Source organism: Brachycentrus maculatus, unplaced genomic scaffold (genome assembly GCF_059751285.1).
Source record: "Brachycentrus maculatus isolate JH-2025_06_01 unplaced genomic scaffold, ASM5975128v1 h1tg000885l, whole genome shotgun sequence".
In the NCBI taxonomy this organism is placed as follows: Eukaryota; Metazoa; Arthropoda; class Insecta; order Trichoptera; family Brachycentridae; genus Brachycentrus; species Brachycentrus maculatus.
In genome coordinates this window covers 129,137-150,321 of record NW_028281610.1, presented here as the reverse complement: position 1 = coordinate 150,321, position 21,185 = coordinate 129,137, and the positions used below count along the sequence as shown (strand labels likewise).

Below are 21,185 nucleotides of genomic sequence, written 5' to 3'. Positions count from 1 at the left end.
TCACACCATGAAAAATTGTTTACATGCGGCGGCACTTGAATTAGGCACGTATAATATTAACTGGGCGTTTTTATTTGTTTACATTTGACCAGATTTTTTTATCCGTTATATCCGAAGATCTTTCCGACTAGTAACTCGTGATCACTATGAATGTCGGCCCCTCTGTAGGACCTTACATCGAGGAGCTCTCGCTGGTTAGCACGTCCATAGAGAATGTGATCTATCTGCAACTTTGTTCGTCCATCAGGGGAGGTCCAGGTGCACTTGTGGGAAAATAGCGTACCACCAATGACAAGGTCGTCAAGAAATGGCGATTCAGTTGGCTTAGCCACGTACTCCGCATGCCTCCCGAGAGCCGCCATCAAGCTTGCTTCTTTTACAAGGCATCAGGTTCGCACTGCCCGGACGACCACTGCTGACAATTCGTCGGCAGTTCTCGTCAGAACTTCTTAAGAGAGAGAAAAGCCTTGAGACAGTTTGTGGACTACTTATGTATACTTATTATTTTTTAAAGTACTTATCTTACAAGGGTTTAATGTTGGAGAGGGTTAGAAGTCGCATATCGTACTTCTGTTGCCCCTATATCCTCAGTACTGTGGAGAGCGGTTAGAAGTAGGCACCTACAAGCCTACAATCGAAGCCGCTATCGGCACTCTTCCGTCCTCGCTCGGGATGTCGGCACTTCCGTTCTACAGGGCGTGTAATAGCGTGTAATGTCGGATGCAGGTAGCCGAGATTCACTCCACTAAACAATGCATGGAATACTCTTCATATAAAGCGATTTTTAAACGAAAATGGGTAGCCTACACTAACCTTTGGAGGAATTATCTTGAATGCTGCCCAAACCCATGTTCTTTTTAAGCGTGAAATATATTTTTTTAAAGTTTTACCTGGTAAATACCACTACATATTTCTTAAAATCTATTGTGACACGTGTTTCAAAGCATTCCGCATCATTTTCAATCGCCACGTCAATCTAATATTCTGCCTTCTTCATTATTATTAGGAAGTAAATAGGAGCCAGACTATTTTGAATAACAGAATTACTTCTTTAGAGCTATTTATGTGCTTAGGTTCAAAATATTATTTTTAATTTATGTTTTACTTCATAAATGCCACTATTTTTTAATAGTTTTTTTTCAAATATTGACTTCAATTAAAAACGGATAGATATTACCACAAAGTAACTGCCGAATCAGTTAATGAAATTATTGAAATATTTTTTTCTGCAAACCTTAGACGAAATTATCTTGAGCACTGCCCAAAACCATTGTCTTTTTTTTGTCTCGAAAACCGCCAAAAAACTTGTAATTTTTTGCGTGTCATATTTTTTCCGGCAAACCTTTGACAAAATTCAACTTGAATACTGCCCAAAACCATATTGGAAATTTTTATTTAATTAATCAATAAAATATACTGTGCATTCTCAAAGTATAATGATAAGACAACGACCATTGAACAAATTAAGAAAGATGTGTTGAGTTTTTGAGTGTATTCCCTCTGCCTCGGCACCATGTATGGTTAAATTGAGTACATTTCATATAGCAGAGACCTTTATAATATGTATGTGATATCCATTCCGAATTATTTTACATACTAACAGACGACTGAAAACATGATTTGAAATCTTTATTTAACCTATTATAATTTGACAGTTATTTAGTCGTAATATTTTGAGTGTTTCCGAAAAAACAAACACATAGATAATATTGTATGTAAAATTTTTAAATAGTAAAATATTCAAATGTGAATTTTAAAAGTAACACGGTAGAAGCAATATAACTTGCCATATCATAAAAATAAAGGACATGTTATTAACACTGCTCGCCGCGTTGATGAAAAATATTTTTTTAATGAGAAGGGAAATGCTCCACCAAGGATAATATGAATACAAAAAGTACATATCAGTCATGATTCAAAACAGGCTAATGCCCTGTTCAGTGTTCGAGTGTGCAATTGTGCATGGATGCATGTACTCTGGTACCTGTTATTTCCGGGCAAACTGCAGGATTGAAAGCTCCGCCGAGAGCTTTAGTGATGAATGCTCCAACAGTGGTGGAATATTGACATCTAGAAGTTCCGTTGTCGTACAGGAGAAAGAGACCAACTAACAAAACGTAAAATGTTCAGGAGGGCCATTTAAGTAATTTTTTCTTGGCAAGAAAATAAACGTCAATGCAGTTAGTCGTTTTTAACAAGTCAGTATATTATACTTACAAGTTTAAAATCCTATGGGATTTTTTTCAGGGCAAGATTAAGCTAGTAAGATATCAAACAGTCAATGATCACGTTTTGTAAAAAAATACACTTGGTCACTTTCTCCTGTATAACCACGATATGTTTATTAGTTACGACATATTTTAATTAAATGCATGAAATGTTTAATCAAACACAAATTTTTTGAGTCTAAGTTGTATTTTAATGTTTTGTACAATTTTAAATAAAAAACCAATTTTGTGACAGTTATTTCTCCTAGCATTTTCAAACGAATGTTTAAAACGCCATTCGAAGCAAGTGTCACAAAATTGATTTTTGTGTTTATTTAAAAAATAAAATAAAATTTAGTACTCGAAAAATCAGTGATGATTAAATATTTAATACATAAATTAAAATGGACCTCTACACATCAAACGTCAAATCTACAAATAAATAAATGTCATCTTTCATTATCGAGAAAAGATTTATATATTCATTTATATAGGTCTAAAATTTGGGTAGTGTGGTTGTCGATCATGGGTAGAATGGTCAATGTTATGGTTAAAATAATTATTTTAAAACAGTAGTCAGAAATTATGTAATTTACACACTTGATAGAGTACAGATGTTTACTTCCATATATATTTTACTGATACTATGATTAAAGAAAACACTTGTTTTTTACCACTTGATTTTTATTAAACATACCTGTTTTTGTTATTATACAGACCTGAATGATGGAAGTTTAACTTGTGAAACATGTAGTGGTAAAAAACAAGTGTTTTCTTTAATCATTGTAACATGTCTTACCACAAAGTTAATGCCGAAACAATAAATAAAATATTTTACTGATATTGGATTATCTTGTTCTATTAATAGTATTCTCTTCATTTGATTCACAACGCATAATTTTATCCCGGACAATCGGCAATCTATTACATCCGATTTTGAAAGACTACAACTCAATTTTCCATCACTGTGCGCAGGGGATCTGCCGCGTATTGAGTGCCGCCCGTCCGCAGTCGAGCATTAGGGACCGTTTGTGTTCATATTGCTCGGTTGCCTGTATTATTGGTGCTAAATCATGATATCGCCACGGGTGCCAGCATTCGATTGCGGAGAATATATTTGCGTATATCAGTATATAGCGCAGCATTCCATGGTTACTATCGGCACCGTTCTGTACAGATGACGAATGCTTCTTGCTTTCACAACAATAGAATCATATCTAGTTAACGAATATGATATGCATAGTTACGTACATGTACAGTTCGATGCAAATAGAATAGGCGACAAGCTACAGCTGCAACATTGAATCATTTATACTTGTATTATATTTAACATTTTGAGTGTGTTGTGGAGATTATCCAGATTTGTGAAAAAATACTGTGGATTATCTCTAATCTCCATCAAGCATTATCGATAAAATAAAGAAAGGTGTGTTGAGAAGGTTTGGAAATGTGGAACGAATGAATGAAGAAAGAACGGCAAAACAAAATTTTGAGGCGAATGTAGTTGCAAAAAGGATCAAAGGAAAACCGAGAAAAAACGATCAGGTATGTCAATTACTTAAAAGCTGTAAGATTACGAGTCGAAATAATCGCCGGGTATGTATGAGGAGATGTGTGAATTTGTCTTTAAAAAATGTGGCCAACAACACGCCGACCTCCAGCGTGGTCGTTCGCGTTCTGAATTTGAAGTTTTCGAGTTCCCCCTTAACGTTTAATCTTTCTTAATCTCTTTCCGAGTTTAAGCGTTTTTAATTTAGGCAACCTTCGTTAATTTAAAAAAAATCCGGTGAAAATGTGAACTGACGCGTTGAAGTGAAGAATATCAATCATGCATATCTTACGGAAATAATCGAATTTCAAACTCTACCGCTCCTTATAAACAGTGTGTAAAGAATAATAAGAAAATGTAAAAGGTTACGTGAGATAATGGATGATTATAAATTTACAAGGTTCTGATAGAAGGATGATAAACAGAAAATCGTAGATACAAGATCTGAAATGAATAAATTATGAGATTCTGAACTTTTGGATTCAAAGGAGTTTCGAGAACTAAAAACCACGTTCCATTGGCGTGAGAGAATGGAGAATGTAAATAACTAACTAACCAACGCGTCTCTTCCCCGCAGGTGTAGGCAAAGAGGATAAAACGCTATACCACTCTGTCTTAAGAAACATTCTTCGCCTCTTGCACATTATTAAAAAAAAATGTTTACTAATTTTACATTTAATACAAACTATTATTTACACTTAATTTACATCATATACAAACTATTATTTACACTTAACTTACATCATATGTATATACATTTTCTTACAGTAAACAAAATATTTATTTTTAAATTCTTTCAAACTCTTTTAATTTTTCATACATTCCGGCATATATTTTCAAACCCTTATAAATTAAACAATTTTGCGGCTCTGTTTTTTTTTTCAAAAATGGCTTTTTCTTATTTTATCCTTATTTCTAGTAATATGTTCATGAAAATTTTTGTTTAAAACTGTTTTATCCTTAAAATATTTGGGTAATTTATCGTTAAAAAATTTATATGTAAAAATAAGCATATTATTTATAAGTATCATTTTTATTGGTAACCAGTTGAGTTCTTCTCTCATGTTTTCTATATTATTATATCTATTTTTCATTCACGCGTCTCCTACAAACCTGCGGATTATTTCGACTAACCGGTCGCTTTCAAGTATTTGACAAACCTGATCGTAAGTTTAATTATCCTTTTGAATAAAATATTTCAAAGATAATTTTATTTAACCCAGGTTTGTAACATTGAAACCATTACGTCATTTCTAACGTAATTTCTAAACTATCTTTATATTAAAAGTTACAAGGTTGTAATGAATGTAACAGGTTATTAGAAAATTAAATCCCAGAATTGAATTTCCGATGAAATTATGAATGACAACGACTCTTTTGATGTCCCTTGATGTAGGCATTTAAGTTTAATTATGGTCAGTTAGGTACTGGTCCTAATTGGGATTCGGACAAAGAAAATTGCTGATTGAGGCTTTACGTGAGAAAATTTCTAAAAACGACGACTGTCTTAATATTGCCAAGTTCAACTCTCGCAGTAAATAAAAAAGGTATATTGTATGTTGAGTTGTAGTTAACTACGTTCTTGGGAGCGTTGTAATTCTCTTAACTGTTAATTTCGTTTTATTTATCGATATATCATACGCTAAAATATCTAAATAAAACTGTTCGTAGCTTGAGTTTACAATTTTAATTCTGAAAAATGTTAGATATGACTGTACAACGACATATCGTTTCTCTCGTTGACCAGGAGAGCAACGATATGTCGTACGAATTAATACACATGAAAACGATGGAATTTAAAAAATACATATACTTAATATTTGATTAGATAGTTAACTGAGAAAATCTTTTTATGAAAATTAGATATTAACATAGTTTTTCTTCTTATTTTGTAAATGTAATATTTACAAATAAATCAAGAAAAAAATGAATTTAATGATTTTCTGTAATTTTTTTATAATAAATCATATTGTGTTCATGAAAGTATAGCAAGTATCTTTTTGGATCATATTTAAATTAAATGTTAAATTTAAAATTATAATTTTCTTTAATTCCTTTAAAAATATCATTTCGTTGTAATACAATATTTATGAAAGTGTATAAAGAATCATATATTAATTTTTATTTGTTTTTGACTCAATACAATAAATACCTACAATCATTTCTTTCACTCCATTACTAATACCTCATTCATTCCGTCCAATACAGCGCGGGATAAGCGATATGTTATTGATGTCGGATAATATCGCGTCATTTTGATTTGTTTTATACGTTATACGAGTGTCGTTTGATACATATATCGATATCGATATATACATAACAAAACATGACAAAATATTGAAGATTTTAGATGCAAAGATATACAATATTTATCTTTAAGAGCAGTCTGTAAATAGTTGACTTTCATATCCGCATCTGATCAATCTGACAAAATACCTAGCAAAATATTGTTTCACCTTCTAGCATTTACGTGATATTTGTTTTTTTAAATAAATAAAAAATGGTAATATAAAGCCCATTTTGTCCACCTCTATGGTGTTGTGGCTGTACCTCTACCATGCTGGAGGGCTCGGGTTCGATTGCCAGCGGCTTAAAAAAGTGGTTTTTACTCAAATATTTATTTAATATTACCTTGGACTGGTACCTGAAGCGGAGGACTGATCACCTTATTTTCAACTATGAAACTATCAAAATAACTCTGTTTATATACGATGCAGTACCCTATGCTCTGTTAGGTGTGGATAAGGGTTAAAAATATATATGTAGTTTATAAAATAACAACATTTAGGAGTCTTTTCCCCTTTTTTATATCATTTTTTTTAAACCATATTTTCATATGGTGTACGGAGTGTGTGGAAGTTTTTGGTATCGTAAGGGAAGGGTAATTAACTATAACCTAACTATGAGTATTTCAATGTTTTAGAATTTAGTACATAAACCCTGATGATGACAAGGTTCTTGTGGAAACCGGTTTGATAAAGTGTACCAATAAAAAGTGGTTAAAACAAAGTAATTTTATTTTATAAAGTTTATAAAATGTGCCACAAAGTATCTGCGAAAAACATTCAAGAAAAGATATGTAGCTGTCTAAACAAGTGTGAAATGGATAATTTTGATTTAAACGTTATCTGTATATTGCTTTCATATAATTAACGATCAATTTGATGCAGTGTCCTATGCACCATTGGGTGTAAATAAGGGCCAGCTATAGAAGCCGAAGGCACTATTTGTCAGATTGCCAGTTAAGTGTGTCGGGTTGTGGTCCCGTAGTTAGTGTTGCGGACTCTTGGGTAAGAGTTTCTTGGTTCGAACCCACTCCACAGCAAATTCATATCTATTTTATAAGAGCCGCTACAAAGAAATAGTATGAAATTGAAGTATTTTTGTAAATAATAGTAACACAAATATTTACATATTTCTCTTTACAAAAAAGTAGATGAAAACAACTACAATTTAAGGCTGCGTTCAGACGTTCCTATATTCAAGCTACGACACAAAATGCCGAACCCTCTTCTAGTGGAACGGAAGATCTGCTGATGACAGTTAACAGTCCGCCTTCTCGTGAGGAATTTTATGTGGTTTTCTTACAGAAATGAGCAAATGCTGAGAAGTTCCTGATTAGCCCACACTATACTATCCCAACTGTTCCCAACACACATTAAAATATAAACATATTTATTTAGTCCGAAGAAACCAAAATCCACTTAATGATCTTTAAACCATGTATGGTACATAATAAGCAAGGTAAATAATAATTTAAATTCCCATTTAAAAGAAGGCGGTCCTATATTGCACGTTTTTTTGTTGTTACTATATTTTACTTCCTACGCTACTAGTAGCCCAATATACAATATAATATTGTATGTATATATGTACGTTACTATCGCGTGTGACAACAGAGAGACAGTCAAGTTTCCGTTTCTCGTCTCCTATCGGAAATCCAGCACAAACAATACAAACGTTTGCTTTTGTCATTCGACATGTTTGTTTATTCGAGACATGCTTATACGAAAGGGGGCAACCCTAGCCATTTTGTTAAGTGCTATTTTGCCAGATAATAGCGCATGTATTAAAATCACTTTGATTTTCTTTATATGTTTGAAAAGAGAAACATTTGTGTTATACACACATATAAGATTTAAGTTTTGTACTCACATTTCATGGTGGAACTACATTTTATAAAATAAAATAACAACTGTATAGTTTTTAATGATGGCATTGAGAAATACAAGAGGTCTATTTTCAGATTTCTGAAATCGAATTGAAATAGAGTCTTGGATTTTTCACCAAAATTACATAGCTTAGTTTAATTTTGCTTTTTATTTTTACTTATTTTTTTATCTCATTACTTTTTATTGTTATTACTCTTTTTTGCAATCGAACTTCTATTCTTTTTTATATATGAATTTAACCTGTGCTTTTACTTGTTTCAGTATATTTGTTGTGTTCTCATCTAATTGATGAAAAACATTTAAACGATTTGTATTGCTCTGTATTTCATTTCATGTAATGTTTTTTCATTGTTTTTTAAACATACATAAATAAAATAGTTATTTTATTATGTACACACATGTAAATAAATTAGATACTTATTTTGTAAGACTAAACGTCCCTTTATTAAAATCAGGTGTTTAGTTTTGGTAGAGTTAACTTAAATCTAGAAACTATGATACTAATATCACAACCCGACTCAGTCTTTCAATTTAAATTCTTTCATTTTCAGTCGATTAAAAACAGGCAAATAAGAGGTTATCATTATGGATCTAATCAAACTACAGGCACCCCGAATAAATGCTGAAATTGTTCAAATTTTCCGTTTTTATTTTGGCTATCCTATAAAGTTGCGTTCGGTGTTGGATCGTTGAGCTCTCTACCAGCCCTGTAGAAAAAAGAGCGATGTCTATAATAACCTTTTGTCTTTTTAAATATGGAAAGGTATAATATATTTATTTAAAATTATCGTTACTCCATAACTTCGTCCGTCTAGTATCGTTTATAACATGCAATCGCGTGATTGCTGCGAGGAGTTGGGGACCGTATTGGCTCATGTTCTCTGTCATATATGATGGAATTGGGTAGATATTTGAATTAATTCTCTTCAATGAAATGAAATGACTGCTTTTTAAAACATTCTTAGCAAAACATACTTAAACCCTTTCTTATATATACTTTTTTATTATTTTATATAGGTAACTAGACATGACGTAAAAATATGTATATTTTTTTAGGTATTTATTTTTAAGAATTTCGTGTATGTATGAAAAGATTATGAATGTAGAGTAGGCGAAGATTGTGCGCAAAGACAGATTGGTGTGGAGTTCTATTCTTTCTGTTTACCCCTGCAGGGAAGCGGCGTGATGGTTATTTAGTCTTAAATTAACTTTTTGAAATGATTTTGCGTCATTTTAAACTTATTTAACCTATTTGTAAAATTGCTTAAGGTCCAGTATTCGTTAAATCGGAACTTAATTTTCTGTAAATCCAGGTAACATAAGTATAAGGTAATTTATTTTTTCCTTAAAACGCCGTTTGTGTATTGAAAAAGTAAGTTTTTCTTCGATATAAAAATATGATTTTAAAAAGAATATTTAGAGTTAGTGAAAGCTAAGGAGTTAATTTTTTTTATTAAAAACATTTTTTTCTATTTATAATATATTCTAAAAAACAAAAAAAAATCCAATAACCGTGGTGAAGTCGGGTAAAACGCTCGACAGCGAAACTGGCGTCGCGGGTTCAATACCCGCCAATTGCAAAATGAATTCAAGAAAGATTTATTTTCAATTGATCTGGGTGTTTATGATGTATTTTTCACATTTACCTTCCCTATCCTTACTATCCTACCTGCATACAAGCATCCTAAATAGACGCGTTGCGTGTTATACCTTAAATAAATAAAAATAGAGAAAAAAACATGTCACCTCTCCGGTGGAATGAATTCTGTGTTAGCGAATATCCCCTTAATATAGAAGAGGGTTAAATGAACAATTCCCGCAAATTCCAATACGCCTTTGAAACTCGGTCATTATTCCGGAATTTCCGCTGATCTGTTTATAAAGCACTCGATATACGTATTATTGAGACCCCACAATCTCGAACATCCGCCAGCATTTTTCAATCTTTGCTTGGACCGTGCCTCTTGTTAGTAAATATTTTGAATAAATCATATTTAATGGCCGCCATTCTATTTTGATTCCCTATAGATCAAGGCCTATTACTGCAAATGTTTATGGTAATATTACTCCCATGTTTATTAGCGTATGAAAGTGTTGAGGTGTTCGCAAGCACCCAACAGACGGATTTTAAAATTAATTTATCTTCGTTTATTTTACGTAGTTTTTAAACATGTAAAATACCCTTTTTTCCAACTTTTGGGCACAGAACACATGAATGACGCTACATTTTGATTGCGTCTAAATACTTGTTCACAAATCTGGGTTTTCTCCACGTTACTTTAGTTATTTTTATTTGATTTAAAAATTAATTTATCTTCGTTTTCTCAGTCGTTTAGTTTACGTAGTTTTTGAACTTATAAAATATAGTAAATACCCTTTTTCCGTTTTTGTGGACAGAGCACATGAATGACACAGCATTTTGAGTTCGTCCAAATACAAAGGAGTTATTTTAACATTATTTTATTTGACATCTCAACATAGATGAAGATAAATATGAAAGTCTGAGTATTAATAGGGCTTATTACCTGTCATAGGCCGTTTTTTTATATATAGCGCCATTTTTACAAAATACCCTCTCAAATGGGCTTTTCCTACATTTTTTGACATCTCAATAGAGAGGGAGACGAATGTGGAAGTCTGGGTATTTACAGGGCTTATGACCTGTAATAGGCTAGTTAAATGATCAATTTACACGCGTGTTCCATTCACCATTCTACCCATGATTGACAACCACACTTCTCAAATTTTCTTGATAAAATGATCAATTTAATGACACAGTATATATGAGTTAACAACAGCCATCTATGTCGGATTGAGAAAGATTTTATGTAGTACAGACCTTTTTATTTGTATGCAAGATCCGAACCCTGGATTATTTTTACATACTGGGTAATGCCTGATAGCACTTTATATTTATGATGAAAATATGAACACTGTATTTGGATATTTATTAACAATACGTCTACGAGTAGGACGGTATTATGTCTCAAATTCTAGTGCTAGACATGTGACGTGATTTTCACTCCGGCTCGTAACGCATGTTTGTGCTGAAACCTTTAGTGCATGTTGGACTTCGGGTCGACCAAAAATCGCATGTGTTAAAAATGTTGTGTAGTTTTAAGTGTGTAAATAGTGCTATGGTAGTGAAGGGTAGTATTGTTTGCATGCTGTAGTAGTGATTGTCCTGACGAAGAGACGGGTACGTCTCGAAACTGGTAGACACAAAAATCTCGGTTAGTGGTTATATACTAATATTATTAACATTTTTGAAAAAAAAATAAGTAAAAATTACATTTGACTTTTTGTCGGTTACATCCGTTAAGTTCGTTAAATAGAGGTCCGTTATATCGAGGTTTTACCGTATTTTCTTAATTTGAATTCGAAATTAGAATTCACAGAGCACGAATGATATACGGAGCCCTTTTCTGGTGGAAATTCAACCCCTAGTGGGTGATTTGTAACACGTCTACTAGTGACGTACGGATAGTGCACTAGAGAACTGAGAGAGTACCTACGAGTCAGAGGAAGGGACCGGTCAAAAATCTCCGGTAATAATTTACGAAGGGGAAAACAAGTCATGTTGAATGTTGGATCGGTTGTACTATTTTGCAGAGTTCGATAATAATAATACCCACGTACTCGCGTGTTCTTCAATAATAAATAAGTGAGCTTGTGCTCACCTTTCACCCCGTCTGCGTTGCAATGAAATCGACAAACTCTACGCGAACACTGCGATATCAATGAATAAACGTATCTAGTATTTTTTTAAGAATGTTTTTTTGATGTTACTTTGTAGCACATTTTATAAACCTTATAAAATAAACTTATTTTTTATCCACTTTTGTTTTTGGTACTTTTTTTCTAACCAGTTTCGACAAGTACCTACCTTGGCACGTTTTATAAACCTTATAAAACAAACTTTGTTTTCAAACCATTTTTATGTTTGGTCCTTTTTTCCAACTGGTTTCGACAACTACCTTGGCACATTTTATTAACCTTATAAAATAAATATTGTTTTTAACCACAAGTATTTTTGGTACTTTATTCCAACCGGTTTCGACAAGTATTTTAAGGGCTTGGCAGTCTATATTTGTATCCATTTCTGTAGTACATATCTATCCCTGAAGTTTGGCATAATCAAGTTTATCAAATACTTGAAAATGGTTAGGTCGGGAGTCGGAATAATCGGCGGGTATGTATGAGAAGATGCAGGAATGTAGAGAGGCGAAGATTGTTTGGAAAGACAGAGTGGTGTGGCGTCTATTCTGTATTCTACACTCTGCCTACCCCTGTGGAAAGCGGCGTGGTGGTTAATTGTTTTATATGACAGTAGACAAATGCGGCTGGAGGCGTTCAAGATGTGGTGCTACAGGCGCATGGTGGGGATTCATTGGTTGCAACATGTAGGGAACAACGAGGTTTTTAGCAGGGCTGGGGAGTCTAGATGCTTACTAAATGGTCATACAACAGCGAATAAAATGATAGGCCATACTATAAGACATTCAGGCCTACTTCTTACGATTGCGGAAGGCATGTACGAAGGCACAAATTATAGAGGACGACCCGCTTAATACGTTCACTGCCTTTTAAAAAATAGTGATTTCTTTAAAAAATGCGAGATTTTTTTCTTGTTTCCAGTAGTAATAAGTGTCTTTATTATGTCTTTATTACAGATAAAATTATTTTTTAGTAAAAAAAATTGTGGTATTTTTGCTCATTTATACCTATCACACGGATCCGTGTATCCAGCTCTCGCCAGCAGTGCACGCAATAAACTGACGCGTTTGGATGTTGATGTGCGCGATGACGGATCCGTGTAGTAGGCACCATGCGCTAGATGCATGATACACGGATCCGTGTAGTAGCCATGCAAAGTGTTAACCTGTATGGACCAAATTATCTCCGACATGCGTTGTAGCGGATACGCTGAGTTGAAGAGACGGGTGGAGACTGACCATGAATGAAGCAAACCAATCACAAAGATTGTTACCCACGAAGAAGGCAAATAACGTTTGGTGTGAAAGCTCGCTTGCATATCTCTACGGTAAAGAGACTTATGTATATCGTTATGAGGAGCCTTTGCTAACCATTGGCACCTGTACTAAGACCTTGTGACGGAGTATTGTCGCTCCACAAAGGCTTGAAGAGTGGCCACTCGAGTGAGACAAAGACGAGCAGCGTTCGTTAAGCCGAAATCGAAATAAAGGCAAGCTTCGCTTTACACGTATAAGGGAGTGAGATTCAGCATTCAGCTTATCCTTATGTACCACATTACACGAATATCGCTTTGAATTGTGCATTTTTTAAATTGTGTAATTTTGTTCTAGGCTGATGTGTATGTAAAATACATGACGCTTCGGCGACCATACTGCATAATTACTTATAACTGATGTAATAGTTCTCCGACAATGTAAATCACCAATCCGACGAATGAATTAACAGTACAAAAAGTACATGTGAATCAGTCTACAACAAACATTGATGTATTAGGATTCTTAAAACCGAAGTTTATATATTTTGATGAAGAAAAATATACAAATTCACATTTTTGACATTGATAAGTGAGAACATGGAAGTCTTGATATTAACGGGTTTACGACCCGTCATAGGCTGGTTAAGTGATCTCTTTTTACACGTGTAATATTCATCATTCTACCCATGACTGACAACCACACTACTCAAATTTTAGGAACTCATATATACATTTATTTATAAATACATGGTATTTGGTGAATGTTTATAAAGTGATCACTTAACCAGCCTATGAAAGGTCATAAGCCCTGTAAATACCCAGACTTCCATATTCTCGTTTATCTATGTTGAGATGTCTAAAATATAAATGTTAATGTATGTACATAAATGATTTCTTTAGCGAAACGGGTCAATCCGTTTAAAGCATTTCTATAAATAAAAAATCAATTTTGAAATAATGTACACACATATTTCAATTCGATACTATTTTCAGATAAAGGCCTAAGTGCCTTGTGTTTAAAAATAGGAATTCAGTTGTTCGCAAATTGGGGGTCGAACCCAGAACCTCTGACTCGGAATCCGCGACAATACCCACAGGACCACATGATTTCTCTCTCTTTACCAATTACAATATTATATGTAGAAGTACCCATTGCCGCTTAACAATAGCCGCCGTTATTAGCCTTTCGGGGCTGTTTTATCAGATAAGGGTTAATTTTCCATACCCTATAAGTGGTTACATAACCTGGAAACAGAGCCTTTTCTATCCACTGGGGACCTATCTCAAATAAATAGCAAAACAAAAAGGCGTTATGTAAAATCTATATCGTAGTTCTTAATAAAAATATCACTTTTGAACGAACAAAGGTTTTTTTAGATGGGAGTTGCATGTATTATTTACCTTGCATAATTGAAAATTAAACACTTGTATTTAACTACATATTCAGTTTTATTTTATTACAAACGACTTGTTTCGAAATCTTCAGTTGTTTTCGAATTTATTCGTATGTAATGAAATTATACTCAATAATTGGTTATATACCAGTTTTTAATTTTTAAAATAATCAATCTGTATAAGCGCCCTTGAGGTAGTTTGTTACGAAAAAGCGCGCTTTATAAATCATCCAAGACTATTATTATTATTATGTCATTTCATACAGTTAATGCCGAGTCAATAAATAATAATTTGCTTTTTATGTACAAGGTTTATATTACTTATAGTTAAACAAAAATAAAAATTAATTATTTTAATATGTGTTGGTAAAAAGAGGGAACTTCTCAGAATCTATTAATTATTCCATTTTATTTTTTTAAACTAAAATAAAAAATAAAATACATTTTTAAATTATTCATTCATTACCATACCAAAAACATTAAATAAAAAGCATTTAAAAAAACTGAAATATCCTTTTTTCTTAAAACACTCATGAATCCGAACGACTTCCAAATCCAACTATTCATTGCACGATTTACGTTCGGATTAGGAGTTGGCACTGTATACTAAAAATAAAATGAAGCGAAATTTAAGATATCGTAGGAGTATAGGAGAAAGTGACTAACTAACAAATCGTAAAATGTTCAGAAGGGCCATTTAAGTCACTTTTGCTTGGCAAGAATATAAACATCAATGCAGTTAATCATTTTTAATAAGTCAACATATTATACTTCCATGTTTAAAATCCTTGGGATTTTTCAGGGCAATATTAAGCTAGTAAGATATCAAAATAGTCAATGATCACGTGTTTGTAAAAAATGCACTTGGTCACCTTCTCTTGTATGACTACGATATATGCATACAAACTCACACAAACACAAACATATATATAAACATGTATATATACATGTATATATATATATATATATATATATATATATATATATATATATATATATATATATATATATATATATATATATATATATATATATATATATATATATATATATATATATATATATATATATATATATATATATATATATATATATATATATATATATATATATATATATATATATATATATATACACATATATATATACATATATATATATAAATATATATATATATATATATATATATATATATATATATTTATATATATATATATATATATATATATATATATATATATATATATATATATATATATTTATATATATATATATTTATATATATATATATATTTATATATATATACGCTGGGCTACCGTTCTGGAGGATCCGGGTTCGATTCCCAGGGGGGGTAAAATAAATATGAGTGATTTTTTCACTGTAATATTTATTCAATATTACCCTGGACTGGTACCTGAAGCGGAGGGCTGATCACCTTTCCTTCATGTGTAAACGATCAAGATAACACTGCGTTTATATGACGCAGTGCCCTATGCACCATTGGGGTGCGGATAAGGGTTTTATTATTATATATATATGCATACATGGTCATTTTATTGGGTTCCACAAGGTTCTAGGTTAATATATTAAACTATTATGGGTTTAATTCCAACTTGCCCAACAAATTAAATGCAAACATGATTTATTATCTAGAGCAGGAAAAGCATTAACAAAAATGTCAATGGCAGGCGGTGATGGTAGGACGAGATACTGACGTCATTTTTCATTGCATTATTACTTCAATGAATTGTGATAAAAAATACAAAATGATATAGGTTTGAAACAAACAGATTTTCATACTAAAATTAAACAAAAGCACATTTAAAATGTAAATCTAGAGATAAATGGTTACATTTTGACACATTTAACCCATGTAAATCCGATTGAAGGAAACCTAATTTTTTCAAAACCAGTTTTATGTATAAAAAGTATATAACTCCACTCCTTATATTTCAAATTATACAATTTTTTTTATTATTGTTAGTATTTAATATGGAAACAAAAGTTTTTTAAAGACATTTCTACTTTAACAATTTTAAAATTAATAACGCAGTTTTCTCCAATAAAGAGACTAAGGTCTTGTGCTTACTCTTTTTCTTTTCAACATCTTCATAATTTCTTAAACAACGATCAATGCTGTATAAGTATAGGCGGGATTTCTTTTATATATGTTCTTTGAATTGACTCTTACAATAATTCAAACATTTATTAAAATATTTAATTTAAGTTCCTTTATTGATTCGGACCTCACATTGCGATAATATCTATTATTTCAATTTTACTTAGTGTTTCGAAGCTATTAGTTTTTACCCTCAGTATCGAAATACGTGTTGCGTGATTTTATAAATTTTTGGTGTGTCTATTTGATTAAGAGCTGTAATATTATATAGTTATACTTATTTACATAGCAGTTTTTATCGATAACTTTTAAGTGGAAACGTGTCATTGCATTTTTTATTTATTATATTTTGTATTTTTTGTAAATATTCTCTTGGTTTTCCAAAAAAAAAATAACAAAAAAATTTACAACACGCGTGGCTTCCCGCCTTTGCATTTGATGCCTTTGCATATTTGAGAATATACCCGCAACGATGAATATGGGGACTTTTTTTTCATATAAGTATTTTTATTTCTTCAAATAGACTACCATTCTTTTTTCTTGGTCATTAGCATTGAATAGCTTCCATTCGGCATTGCCGTCCGGGAAGATCCGAGTATTTCCCGTTTTATCCTGTTTAGTGCACTGAAGGGAAGAATCTCCCCCCGCGAACCCGCTGCCAGGCGCCATCGACCGTGCCATTTCATTGGGATTTTTCTCACATTTTCCTTATCAAAGTAACGCTGGTCTGACAGCCCGAGCGCTTTGGGCAGATTTCGTATATCGAGACATGCATGACAGAGACAGACAGAGCATGCTTGATGAAAGTGACAAATATAGTTGCGGACATAATTGCGTAACTTCTTTATTATCTTCACCCGGCAAGTTGGAAATTAAATTATTCCCAATTGAGCACACATCTTGAAATCTCATCCTGAAAAAAACAAATTGAATTATCTAGTTTGTTATATTCCGAATATTATATAAATCGAAATATATTTTTTTTAAAACTTCCACTCTTATTTCAACAAATGTAGAGAAGTATGAAATGATTACCAAATGATACCCCAAAACATATTTGGTGTTCTCGAAAAAAAAACAAATTGTATTATCTAATTTGTAGCATTCGAAATATATCAAAGTATTATTTATATGGAAAATTTATATATCAAAGTATTATTTATATGGAAAATTGCTTCCACCCTTACTTCAACGTATAAATAGATAAATTATTGTACTGTTTTCAATGTTAAATAAAGTATTATTTGTAGGATAATTGATTTATTGTAAAATTGTGTAAAGCTGCAATAGAAAAATATCAAAAAAGTTTGGCCAAAAGTGTGCAGCGAAAAACCAAAATAATTTTTAAGGCCAAATCTCTGTTTCTCTCATACTTATATATGAATTTATGGTAAATGTATGTACATAATGTTATTTGGAAAACACCGTTTTCATTTCTTTATCTGTCATTCGTAAGCCCTACTTTACAATTTAATATTACCCCTCGACCCTGACACGCTTCCGAGTCTGCCTCTCGCTTCCTGTTCCCGTATTGTTGATAGTGTATTTTATTTTATTTGGAATTTTACAGAACAGTTATTTAAATACATTTTTACTAACGAGTAATAAAAAACAGGTATTTGTACCATTCCAGTTACAAAATTTCACATTTGTAATTTAATATAAATACCTGGAAGATGGACGGGGGGGGGAAGGGGAAAAGGGAAAGATCAAAGCTCAAATTCATTACAAATTATGTGAAAATACGGACACACCACGATATGAATATCGACTTGCTATGTAGGCGATCTCAGTGCTGACAATGTCGAGTAGAACAAAATTCCCATATTCATCGTTGACCAATTTTGATGAACGATATATATAGGTTGATGAACGATATATATAGGTTGATGAACGATAAATATGGTTTGTTCTACTCGTGATAAGCGCTAAGGTGTCAGTTGTCCTGGTGATCCGACCGAAAACTTTAAAACTTGACTTGTATTTTATATTAAAAAGCCAACCCGGAAAGCTATTCCTTCAAAAATGTGTAAAATAAAATTGTCATTGGCGTGGGAATATTTTCCACGGTGATAAGTGCGTCGAGCGAGTTAATTAAACCGGTAGGTACTTTGTTTGTTTGTCGTAGCCGTTCTGGTTTGGGGTGAATTCACCCTTTTATGGACTAATTGACTCCCTCTGTGCGCATAAACATTGGTCGTATTTCAATATTCCTATGAGACGTTTCCAATTACGCGAGATAACAATTATCGTTTTACAGATTTGTCAGTTTTATTGCGAAGTAATTTATTGACGTCTGTCAAAGGTGTTTTTTTATGACACGAAAACCCACCGTATTTTAAAAAAGTATTAAATTAAAACCTAAAAATAAATCAAAATAAATACAAATGAAGACGAGCGCTATTCTATTAATTCGTGGCCTGACGCCATAAAATAAAACATACTTTATTTAGTTACATGTCTGGTTCCCCTTCAAGGTATCCACCTCCCTACTCACATGATCTCGCTACTTCTGACTTCTTCTTGCTCCTCAAACTCAAAAGTCCTTTAAAACAAAGAAGATTTTAGAAGATTTTTAAGATTAAGGCAAATGCCAAGAAAGAGTTGAAGGACATCACACAAGAAGCATTCTAGGTCTGTTTTCAAAAATGGAAACACTATAGGGACCCATGTACCTTCTAAATGAAGTACATTTTAATATTATTTTTTGACATCTCATCAAAGGTGAAGAAGAATATGGAAGTCTGGGTATTTGCGGGGCTGATGACCGTCATAGGCTGGATTAAGTGATCACTTTACACACGTGTAACATTCACCAATTCTACCCATTATTGACAACCACACTACTCAAATTCTTGAAAGTTCTATATATATGAACCAATGTCAAAACGTTGTTCTTGATTCACTAGAACTTGACTAGAGACATCTATTGGTGAGATGAAAAGAAGCTATTTGTTGAGCAGAAACTCTTTTATTATTATTTGAAAAATAACCCCTATAATTGGAGATAATCCAGATTTGTGAACAAGTATTTTGACATTTTATTTATTGTTTCGGCATTAACTTTGTGGTAAGACATGTTACAATGATTAAAGAAAATACTTGTTTTTTACCACTTGAGTTTTATTATAGACTACATGTTTCAGAAGTTAAACTTCCATCATTCAGGTCTGTATAATAACTTATTATACGGACCTGAATGATGGAAGTTTAACTTCTGAAACATGTAGTCTATAATAAAACTCAAGTGGTAAAAAACAAGTGTTTTCTTTAATCATAGTATTTTGACACACCCAAAATGTTGTAAAGAAGTACATTTTATTTGCATTGTTGGTATTTTTGTTGTTAATATACTATATGTCAGCATTTTTATTTCATCAGCTTTAGAGGGATTCCAGGAATGTATCCAAAAGTGGAAACACCGTTGGGATAAGTGTGTGCGTCTGAGAAGTGAATACTTTGAAGGGGACCAAGACGTAACTAGTGAACAAAGTACATTTTGTTTTATGACGTCAGTCTACGCATTAATTGGACGGCCTGCGTATTATGTATTATATTCAACAGTTTCAACTTAATTATGACACTAATTAAGGCAATACAAATAAATACCTCGCATCGTTCACTTATTCTTTGCCACGATTGAAGTAGTATTTTGTGCGTTCATTTAATATTTATTGAAAGAATTTTCCACTGGAATTAATGTTTCTGGGAGATTAAATAACCAGTCTTGCGGTAAGAAACCTTTTTGATGCCCGTTTTGTTGGTTCTCAAAGGATTTTTTTCAAGTAAAAATCAAACAAAATGTTATTTGTTTTTGGGATACTATCCCATTATGTGTCCATACTCAATGACATTTAAGCCGCCATCGCAAGGGTGGTGTGTTAAAAAAAATCTCAGTCAATTAATATCATATCGTTCATTTGGTGCAACAATGAAGTAATTAGATTTTTTAAACAAGTTAAATATGTCAAAATGTGCGCAAAGACTTTTTACATCGGGAGAAACATCGACATAATTCATTGTGTGGTAAAATGCAGCGAGATGGTGCGAGTGTCATTGTAGAATTGAGTAGAATGACGCCATTTCTGTTGCTACAACGTCTGAATGGCATCTCCTGTAATATTTCTAAATGTGTGATTGTTACGCCATTATTCACCAAATGAGCGATATGCCAAATACCATCTGCCACTTATATCAATAAATTACAGCATCATCTTTTTCCAGGCTCCATGCCAACTGTTGGGGTCAGTTCTCCTCGTTCTCCGGTCCACGGGCAACGTCACCTAGGCCATGCCTTCGTATCATGTTTTCTTTCAGCAGCATCGAAGAGTTATTTGGTCTTCCTCTAGATGTTATTCGAGGAGGGTCTACGGCGATCACAATAAGATCGATACATCATTTTGCTGCACATTCATCTGAGAGAACACATTTCGACTGCATTCAATCTACTTTCATCCTTATTTTACCGACTCGTCATAGGAAGTGATAGTCGACGTCGTCATTGGACCTGACGTCGACTATAACTTGAGTAGCACATGACACGCACAGAAGAAAAGAAGAATGTTTATTATTTATCACTCTCCTTATCATTCATACTCTACTTTTTAAAACACTACTTCGTGACTGCCGGTTTCAGAATAATCATTTAATCATCAGGTAAAAATGTAGATTTAAATGAAATTGTTACGGTCTGACATTTGAACAAAAATAAAATTTTAAATGAGAGAAAGAAGACAAACGAATCACAATGGGAATATTTTTTAAAGTTTAC

General features: G+C 32.6%; 1 protein-coding gene across 1 annotated transcript in view; it reads left to right on the top strand.

Moving 5' to 3' along the window:
• Positions 1–21,185, top strand: part of LOC148299917 (uncharacterized) — a 76,297-nt gene that overhangs the window by 14,675 nt on the left and 40,437 nt on the right. The window lies entirely within an intron of this gene.